This window comes from Sceloporus occidentalis, unplaced genomic scaffold (assembly GCF_023333645.1).
Source record: "Sceloporus occidentalis isolate IW3139 unplaced genomic scaffold, rSceOcc1.0.p SCAF_6, whole genome shotgun sequence".
In the NCBI taxonomy this organism is placed as follows: domain Eukaryota; kingdom Metazoa; phylum Chordata; class Lepidosauria; order Squamata; family Phrynosomatidae; genus Sceloporus; species Sceloporus occidentalis.
Window position 1 is genome coordinate 119,139,352 of NW_028316986.1, and position 9,406 is coordinate 119,148,757.

Consider the following 9,406-nt stretch of genomic DNA (forward strand, 5'->3'; position numbering starts at 1 on the left):
TTGCCTGATTATTATTAGAGCAATTTTATGACAGCAATTTCTGTGACATTCAGTACAGACTCAAAAGCAATTTCCATGACAGACTGAGCGAATAACACTGAGGTGTGTGACATATACTAACTTGTTTATTTTCCTTTTGTTTGTGGAGGGATGGAACTAAAGACACCAGAGAGTTCCCTCCTCCTTGTTTTGGAATGTCTACAGAATGGCTTTGTGAAGTATTGAGTAAGCAGAAATAATTATGTTTTCAAAGATTAAATTATAATAGCAAGAGCAAAGAGCATTCCTTTCATTGCAGCAAGCTCTGCCTGAAGCACTTCTGCAAATTTTAGATAAACCCAGCAGACACTGGCAGAAAAACGTAATAATTCAGAGGTTAATCACAATCTCTTGCACCATGGTAAAATGATCTCGCAGCTGAAACCAGAGGACTATATTTATATTTACTAACACCCATAGGTATATGTTACATGGAAAGGAAAATATAATGGGATTTTCTGAAAAGGCAATTAATAGATTGGAGGCAGGGCAGAATAAAAAAAATGCATCACATAAACTATTCAAGTGTTGCCATTGTCAATATGCACTGATAGTAAAAAAGAGATCATACACATTAACATTCTGGACTAGAAAAACTAGAGCTTAATAGTGCAATCCTATGTATGCCTGCTTAGAAGTGATCCTACTGCATTCAAAGGCATTTACTCCCTAAGTAAATGGGTATCAGGTGGAAGCCTAGGATGTACTGCCCAGAGCACAGAACTGAACAACATTAGATCACTGTTGGTTCAAAAGGGACCAGTTACCTCAACTTTATGTATCGCTTGTAAATACCCACAGAATTGCATGCATTATCTCAGCTGAGGTTTTGCAAAATCTGAACAGCAGATAATAGATGTAGATAATGAATAATAATAGAGTTGGTGCCTTCAAAAGATATAAAGGGCATGTTGAACAACAAGAACAAACCCCTTTAGGGGACATGGTGCACTGTGTGCTCATGCCCAGTCCACCCCAACCTATATTTTATCCTCTTCCCCTCATCATAATCTCTGAGTATGACTTGCCTAAGAAAGCCCTATAAAATTCATGATTTCACCATAACATTCACAGGCAGCATCACACACACAAACACACACAAACACTGACATTTCAAGCATCTGCCTGTAGGGCTAAAGGTAAGCATGCAAAGTCATGTAAGACCCATTCACCCCCATGATCTGAAGAATCCAGACGTTAGGTTTCTATACCAGTATTGCCAGTTTTCAAGGAATCCCCCGGAATCCGGGGAATTTAATTAATTTCTTTCCGGGGATTTTTACTGAATAATAACAATAAATATTGGGGAATTCCAGGATTTTGGTAAAACATTCCAGGGAATATCTTTGAGGCTGCTCTTCCATGCACTCTTCCATACACTGATCGCAAGGGTCTGAAGAGGACTCTGTAACTGCTCTCAAATATAGTAATTGATAAAGTTGGGTTCTTCCCCACAGAAGCTTTGTAGCTAATTTCATATAAATATTGTTACAGTGCTCATCAGACCTTCACACTCAACACACAAAGACCATCTTGGTGCTTGAGGACAGCAGGCAATAGGCTTAAGTACCACCTATATACCCATCCCCAGGTTGAACAAAGCTATCTATTGACCTGTCTATTTGCCTGTTTGCCTATTTATTTACTTATCTATCTCATCTATCTACCTATCTATATCATCTATCTATCTCATCTATCTATTGTTATCCCAGGGTCTCCGAGTTCTTTCAATAAAAACAAAACTATCTGGAAATCTGTATTAGGCATTTGACGTAAACCAAAGTTCTAATGATTGTCCATTATTGTCCAAGTTGCAATGACTGTTTTCCCATCTTTGTCCCCTGCTTACTTCAAAGAGTGCCGTACAAGTCCCATTTTCCAAAAAGAAATCAGAGGTTGAGAAGTGATATGGGACTAAACAGCATACCTTCATGGCCCTCAGCAAAGATAAGGAAAGCAAGCAGTCTAATTTCAGACAGAGCACAAAATTAAGAAAATGGATGCATTTTGCAGCCAGATGAAAAGAGGAGGATAAGGATTAAAAAAAGATAAAAAGAAAGAATAGGTTTGTTTTCTGTATGTACTGAAGCAAATCTTGGCCTCAGCCAACAAAGCCGATTTTGTATTGTTATCTATTCCCTGTGAGACTTAAGAGTAAAGAACATCATCACCACGACATTCAGACAATAATATTTGAAATACATTCTGGTTACTGCTGTAGCCTCAGGGCTAACATGGATTTCAAAGCTCTGGGACTTTTGCAAACCCATAAACATAAAAACATTGTTGGTAGGGGAACTGTGCATATCGACTCTCTCTCTCTCTCTCACACACACACACACACACACACACACAGAGGCATGAGTTAAGCTGACCTGAACACTGTGTGTGTGAATGAAGAGTCAGAGGCCCTGAATGACAAAATGCAGATGTTTCTTAATGTGGAGACCCAACACACACACAAGGAGTAATCCCATAACTTCCAACTGTCCCAGTTTGGCAGGAACAGTTCTGATTAATCCTATATTGGCCCACTTTTTAGCTGCTTTTAAAATGACTCGGTTTTAATTTTCTCCTCCCACTTTCCCTCTTTACCTTCAGCTTACTTCAGTGGCTGCAAACCACGTTCAAAGTGCAAAAGTAATTTGTACTCAATTCAGCAGGGGAGAGAGGAGAAGGGGCAGGATCGTGCCCTTCCCAGTAGGCTCATGGAAAAGCAAACTGCTGCAGCTTCTCCTAGCTCCTGTGTCCTTCTTCATTAATAATTTTTGCCTTCTTGACCACGCTCTGATGCTGCGGCGCCACTTGTGTCCCAGTTTTCATGTGTGAAATACTGGACAGTATTTAACTTAACCACTGATCCGAAGTCAGAAAAGAATGATTAAAAGTATGTGAGAAGGGCCATTCTGGAAATGATAGTATTGGTGAGTTTCAAGGTGAAATTTTCTGGAAATGGAAATGTACCTTTGGGGAGCAAGGACTGCTGCAGTTGTGTTCTAGGGATCTGCTGACATTCAGAAACAGATGTCTGTTTATCATATTCAGTCTGCACAGTAAAAAAAAATAAAACAAATATAGTCAAGGAACCACAGGTGCCCAATATTACTTCCCCCCAGAGGCAGCATTACAACATAAACACAATGCCTTCCTGTTTAGAAGTGGCCTGTATAAAACAAAATATGTATATATCACACTTAACATCCTTTAGTATATTGGAATGGAATGAAAAAATAGATCACAGAAAATTCGTATCATTTCCCCTGGCAGTTCACAGCAAAAGGGGCAATTGCAATGTTTTGTGCCAAGCACAGCCAGTGACTGCCTTTTTCTCTTTCACCATTCTGATGGTAACTTTCCCAGCAAAACAGTTTAGAAGGAAGAGGTGGACAGGAAAACAGATACATGTGCTGGTATGAGGGTCATTCATATAGAGGACTACCAGCACCATGCAGGTGTTTGTCAGGCTTTCTTCCATACAGACACATTGCCTCTCCTCATATCTTCACTCATTTCATGCTGACTCTCTCACAATATATTTTGTGGCCAGTTTTGTGACTACATACGAGTTCACACAAGGTGGCATGTAATCCTGTCATCTGAACACATGCTGCTTTTTCTCTTCACTACCATTACAACCACCATTGCCAGCAGCAGCACTGCCACATCCCTGACACCATGATATACTCCCACATTTATACTTACATCTAGATGAACTTTAAATACACTTAAAGTGAGTTTAGTTAACATGATATTGACTATGACTGACTTGGGATAAAAGGAACTAAACTGACTATTTGCATATGAGTGGGGGTTATTTGTTAATAATGAGTGAAAGGGGTTTCAATGAATGTAATAATATTTAATTAATAATTAATTTGTTATTAATTTCAATTAATTTTAATCTGTTTTACACACATGTAGCTAATTGGTTTGTATTGTTAACTTTTTAAAAAATTCCTTGACTCACTTCCAAAGCAAGCAAAGAAATCAGGGCAGCCAGCCCTTGAACATTTGACCAAATTGGAACTTGAACAAGACTTCAAGTTGGCCACTCCAGAGAACACCCAAGTTTTGGCTGCCCTCAAGAAGGCTCATCTATGTAACATCTGGTTTAAAAATAAAGAAGTGAATCCTCGGTTGTCCTCCTGACAAGGGGCAGGAGACAATCTACCATGCTTCTTGGCCTGCTTCGAGGATCAAGACATCACCTTGATGCATGGGAAGACCAGCCCTGGACAGTGAGTAGTTTCCAGGTCATGTGAGGTGGGGAATCCTCTCCAGGGTTCTGGCTAGGCTTTCAACAAGCTAGGCGGGCCCCATCCCCCAAACAATTTTAGTAGCTTTAACATTTAAGTTAAACTGTGGAATGGATCCTGCTGCTGGCTGTCCATGATCTCCCAAGCAGTTGTCTGGTCTGTGAAGATAAAGGAAAGAGAGAAGAACCTCTCATTCTTCAAGCAGTAAAACAGCTGGTCAATGGATGGTGTATACAGGAAGCAACAGAATGATAGGAGCCACAGAGGCATCCAACAATTGGCTGCATATGGCACTCCAGATAAACCTTTCCCTAGAAGATCATGTTTGATTGATTGATTTGATTTATATGATTTATATCCTGCTTTTCTCCCAAGTCATTTGCACTCAGTTAACTGAACGGGGGGAGAGGAGAAGAGATGGCAGATTCTGGCCCTTCCCAGTAGGCTCACACAAAAGCAAATTGCTGCAGCCTCTCCTAGTTCCTGTGTTTTTCCTGATTAATAACTTGTGATACCTTGGCCACACTGATATTGCTGGGCCACCCATGTCCCAGGAGGCTCAGGGAAAAGCAAACTGCTGCAGTCCCCTGAACTCAAAGCAGCTTACAATAAAAATTAAAACAGAACATCTAAAACAATATGGAATGCAAAATTTTGAAAAGCATTAAACCATAAATCCAATTAAAACACTACCTTTAAGACATTAAAAATTAAAGCAATGAAAACATTAAAAATACACATTGCTGATCAAAAACAGCACACCCAGCTGCATTGGATTTCTGTGCTCGTCACGTATTCTACATTCATATTGTTGTACAGTGTAGACTTATTTATTTATTTATTGACGCACACATATTGTAACAAAATCCTGGAGGAATGTGCTTCTCAGGCTACGTTGTGATAAATGGCATCATATGTATAAAGATTATATAGTTACAGCAATACAGTCTAATAGTATAGTTGTTTATTGGAATTCATAAAACAGATCTACAGATTGATTAAAAGCTTCCATTGTTCACTATACCGCACTTAAAAATAGCAGTCACTGGGATTTTTGTCTGTATTTTACACTGTTGTTTTCTTATTTCTCTGCTGTTCTGTTGTTTTGGCTCCTCACCAAGCAAGGCTGGGAGGGTGGTGGATGGCAAGAAGTCCTTCCCCCAAAGATTGTAATACTTGGGTAGGCTTATATAGGGAGGAAAAGCTTTCAGATACAGGCATCCCCTGTTTCTTGATGATGACCCACTCTTTCAACTGTTCTAAATTATACTCTGGTGCCCTGGTGGTTCAGTGGTTAAATGCCAGTACAGCAGCCAAAATGTGAGTTCAGTCCTGCAGGGCTCTAGGTTGACTCAACCTTCCATCCTTTTGTAGGTTGGTAAAATAAGTACCCAGCTTGTTGGGGTAATTGGCTAACACATTATAAACCACTTAAAGAGTGCTTAGCACTATAAAGCAGTATAGAAATGTAAGTGCAATTGCTAAGTGCTACTGCTATCCAGAACCGTATATTCGGCATCTCCTTCTGCAGTTTGACAGCTGCAGCTACTACTGTGCAGTTGCCCCCTGCTTCTTTGACAGGTTAGGGACCAGAGCAATGTATATAATGGCACATCATGGTTCTACATTCTGATGATTTATGCTTTTTGACAGTGCTCCGATCCCTAACCTGTTGAATAGTTGGGGGATGCCTGTAGTCAGTGCTGTCACTAGGCTTGGTGTCACCTGGTGCGGTAACTCAAGGTGTCAACCCCCACCCCCAATTGACTTATGGTGTCACCCTCCCATTTCACACCATACAGACTCCTTAGTAATGGCTTTTTTTTTTTGCACTAATGTTACTTGTAAATTGTAATTCCCATATACCACTGAATGTAATGCTAATCGCTGTGACATAACTAGCAAAATAAAAATTATACCTTTAAATTACAATATCATACACACAACCTAAATGTATTTATCTATACATAGTGGAGATTTGATTAAAATGTGATGTCTCCCTGGGGGCTTGGGGTGGGGGCTTAATGGTTTTTAAAATTTGTTAATGTGTTCGGCCATTAATTGGGTGTGTCCTCCATTTTTTAATGTCCTACATTTTCCCCTACATTTTCCCAGTTTTGAGGTATGGAATTATGGCAACCCTCAACCTAGGTCATACAGTGGGCCCTTGGTATCCACTCGGGTTTGGTTCCAGGATGCACCTGTGGATCCCAAAATCTGTGGATGCTGAAGTCTCTTATCTAAAATGGCAAAATCAAGGTTTGACTTTCAACACGTATATATTTTTTTGAATATTTTCAAGCTGTGAATAGTGAAATCTGTGAATAAAGAATCTGTGCATACAAAGGGCCAAATGTATAGGGCTTTATAGGTCAAAACCAGCACTCTGAGTTGTGGGCAAAAACAGACCAACAGTCAGTGAAGCTGTTTCAGCAAGGGAGTTAAATGTTCCCCATATCTAGCCCTGCCAATGTAGAGCCTCTAGGGATGCCTCTACTCTGCAGAATTAATGCAGTTTGACAGCACTTTAACTGTCATGTCTCGGTGCTATGGGATTATGGGATTTGTAATTTTGTGAGACATTTAGTCTTATCTGTCAGAGAGCTGTGGTGCTCCATCAAACTACAAATCCCAGGATTCCATGGGCTGGAGTCATGACAGTTAAAGCAACCTCAAACTGCATTAATTCTACAAAGTGGCAGCAGCCTAAAGGCATTTGGACGTGAGGACACTCAGATTTAAGCTTGACAACAAAAGATAAACCACACCTTGGAGTCTATAGAGGAAGGATAGGAATAAATACAGCTAAGGGCTGTTGCAGTGTAGTGGGTCAGAACTTGGTTCAGTCACCAGTTCTCAGCCTAACGATTCTCATAGCATTGTTATCAAGCTAAAAAGATGTGGGGAGAGGAATCTCATGGGCAGTCATGAGCTCCTCTGAAGAAAGGTAGGATACAAATGCAATAAGTAAGTGGAAACTAATAAATAATAAATTGTTCATTCTGGGCTGCGGGTGAGCTGGCATGGACAATGAACATCAGTGAGGATACAAACTGGGCTTGCTTCTTCTTATTCTTCCCCTCAGGAAAGTATGCATCAGGCTCATACTTCCCTCGGCACCTGATGACAGCTCTGGGTGGTGTCAGCATTTAGTTCAACCTCTCCTCTGGGTCTCTGCTTGAGCAGGTAGAAGAGCTCAAAGGGCTGGTTCAAGAGTATATCTGAAGGCGCTTGTTGCAACCTGTTTACCAGCTGCTGTGGCTGAATTTACACTGACACCATTTCGACTGTGCAATTAATCACAGAACAAAGGCGCTACTACACAGCTGCTGTGTTCCATTTACTTTGCCTTGCGACTATTTTTGTCACTAGCAACATCCCACTGAGACCTTCTCCATCTAACCCAGTGGGCACTGGGAACAATTTTCCTGTAGGACAAAATGGGAGGGAGGGCTGATGGACTGATGGTTTAGTTTTTGTTTTGCAATGGCAACTAATGAAGACTAATAGTGGCATTGTTCGTTCCGGAGGTGTCCATGCAGCTGCATTGTTGAACGAAACCATAATCTTGTTCAGAGCTGGGTGCGCATCCTGTGCCAATGCAAACATCCATGTTTTATGCCAAGAAATCAGAACCACAGACTTAAACTAAATGACACAAATGGTATATGCATATGTGCCTGTGTGAGTTCAGTAAAATTAGCCACCATGAATCCCATTTTGGAGGAAAGGGGGGATATAAATCCAATAAAATAAGTAAGTAAATAAATTATTGCAGTGGGATACCCTCCAACATTTCACAGATGAAAACTGAGAGACATGTGGCCAAGCAACATCAGAATATAGTCAAGATGGCCAGCATGCCGCAATTACACAACTACAGCAAAACAATTTTTTTTAAATAAAATAAATACCAGGGAATGAAGTAAATGCCAACCAACAAAAACCAACAAACAGGTAGGCACACTACACAAACATGTGACTGATGTGGGTAAGTGCCACATTCAGTATGTGTTTGATTTCAATCGAAAGAGTGGAATGGCTTCCGCGTGAAGCATTGAAACTTCACAATTGTGAATTGTGGCAAAAAAAATGCATTACATAGGGCAGACACAGGGAGGAATACAGGGTAAGCCAGGCAGTGTATAGGACTGATTGTTGGGATTGAGGTCCAAAATGGAACTATGGCACTATTGCAGAGATGATGCGATAGTGACTGTTTCTATACTGGTGTCTCTGTTTTCTTAAACAACATGATTGCTGTGAGACAAAAGGCTGCTGTGATAAAGCCCTCAGTCTGCAACAGCTGAAGTAAGCTGAAGTGAAATAGAGAAAGTGGGAGGAGGAGAGAAACTGGAATATTTTAAATGCTGCTAAAAATGTGTTCCAGTAGAGGAGTGATCAGGCTGTTCTGATCAAATTGGGAGTTAGAAGGTATACAGTGATTGAGGTGCGGAGTCTGATACAGTATTTTTAATGGCTGAATTGGTGAACTCAAAATAAGAAGAGTGGTATGGTCAGTGTTAGCAAAGCCAGTAAGTCTCATGTGGATGGGTAACTCTTGGGAATAAGGAAGCTACCAGTATAAAAACAATTGTAGAAACCGGTATAGAAACCAGTACAGAAACAATTATTTCTTACTGCAATGCCCAATAGGAGGTATGGGAGTAATTGGCCATATTTTGATAGCCTTTATGTCATTTTAGACCAATAAGAGGTTTTTTAAAAAAATAGGAAGTGACTTCTGCATTACTTCCTATTGGGGAAAAAGTGTCTTGTGGGGGGGGGGGGAGCTGTAAATCTGCCTGAGGGGAACAAAAACATGATGAAATAACTTTCCTCCCTCCGGGTGCACAGCTAATCTTTTTAAAAATTCCCAGAAGAAATGGAATCCGGGATCTTCTGGAGGCCATAGAATGGCTCAGGGGCTAATTCCACATATTCTCCATCCTTGCTGTAACTGAATGGAGATGGTTATGCATGGTGATTGGAGAATGTGGAGTTCAAACCCTCCTTTGATGAGATGCTGTGGTGTAGACAAGGTCAGGGTGTCTGTAAAAATGACAGGTGTGAACTAAACCAATGGATTCAGTTGAAACCTGATTTTTCAG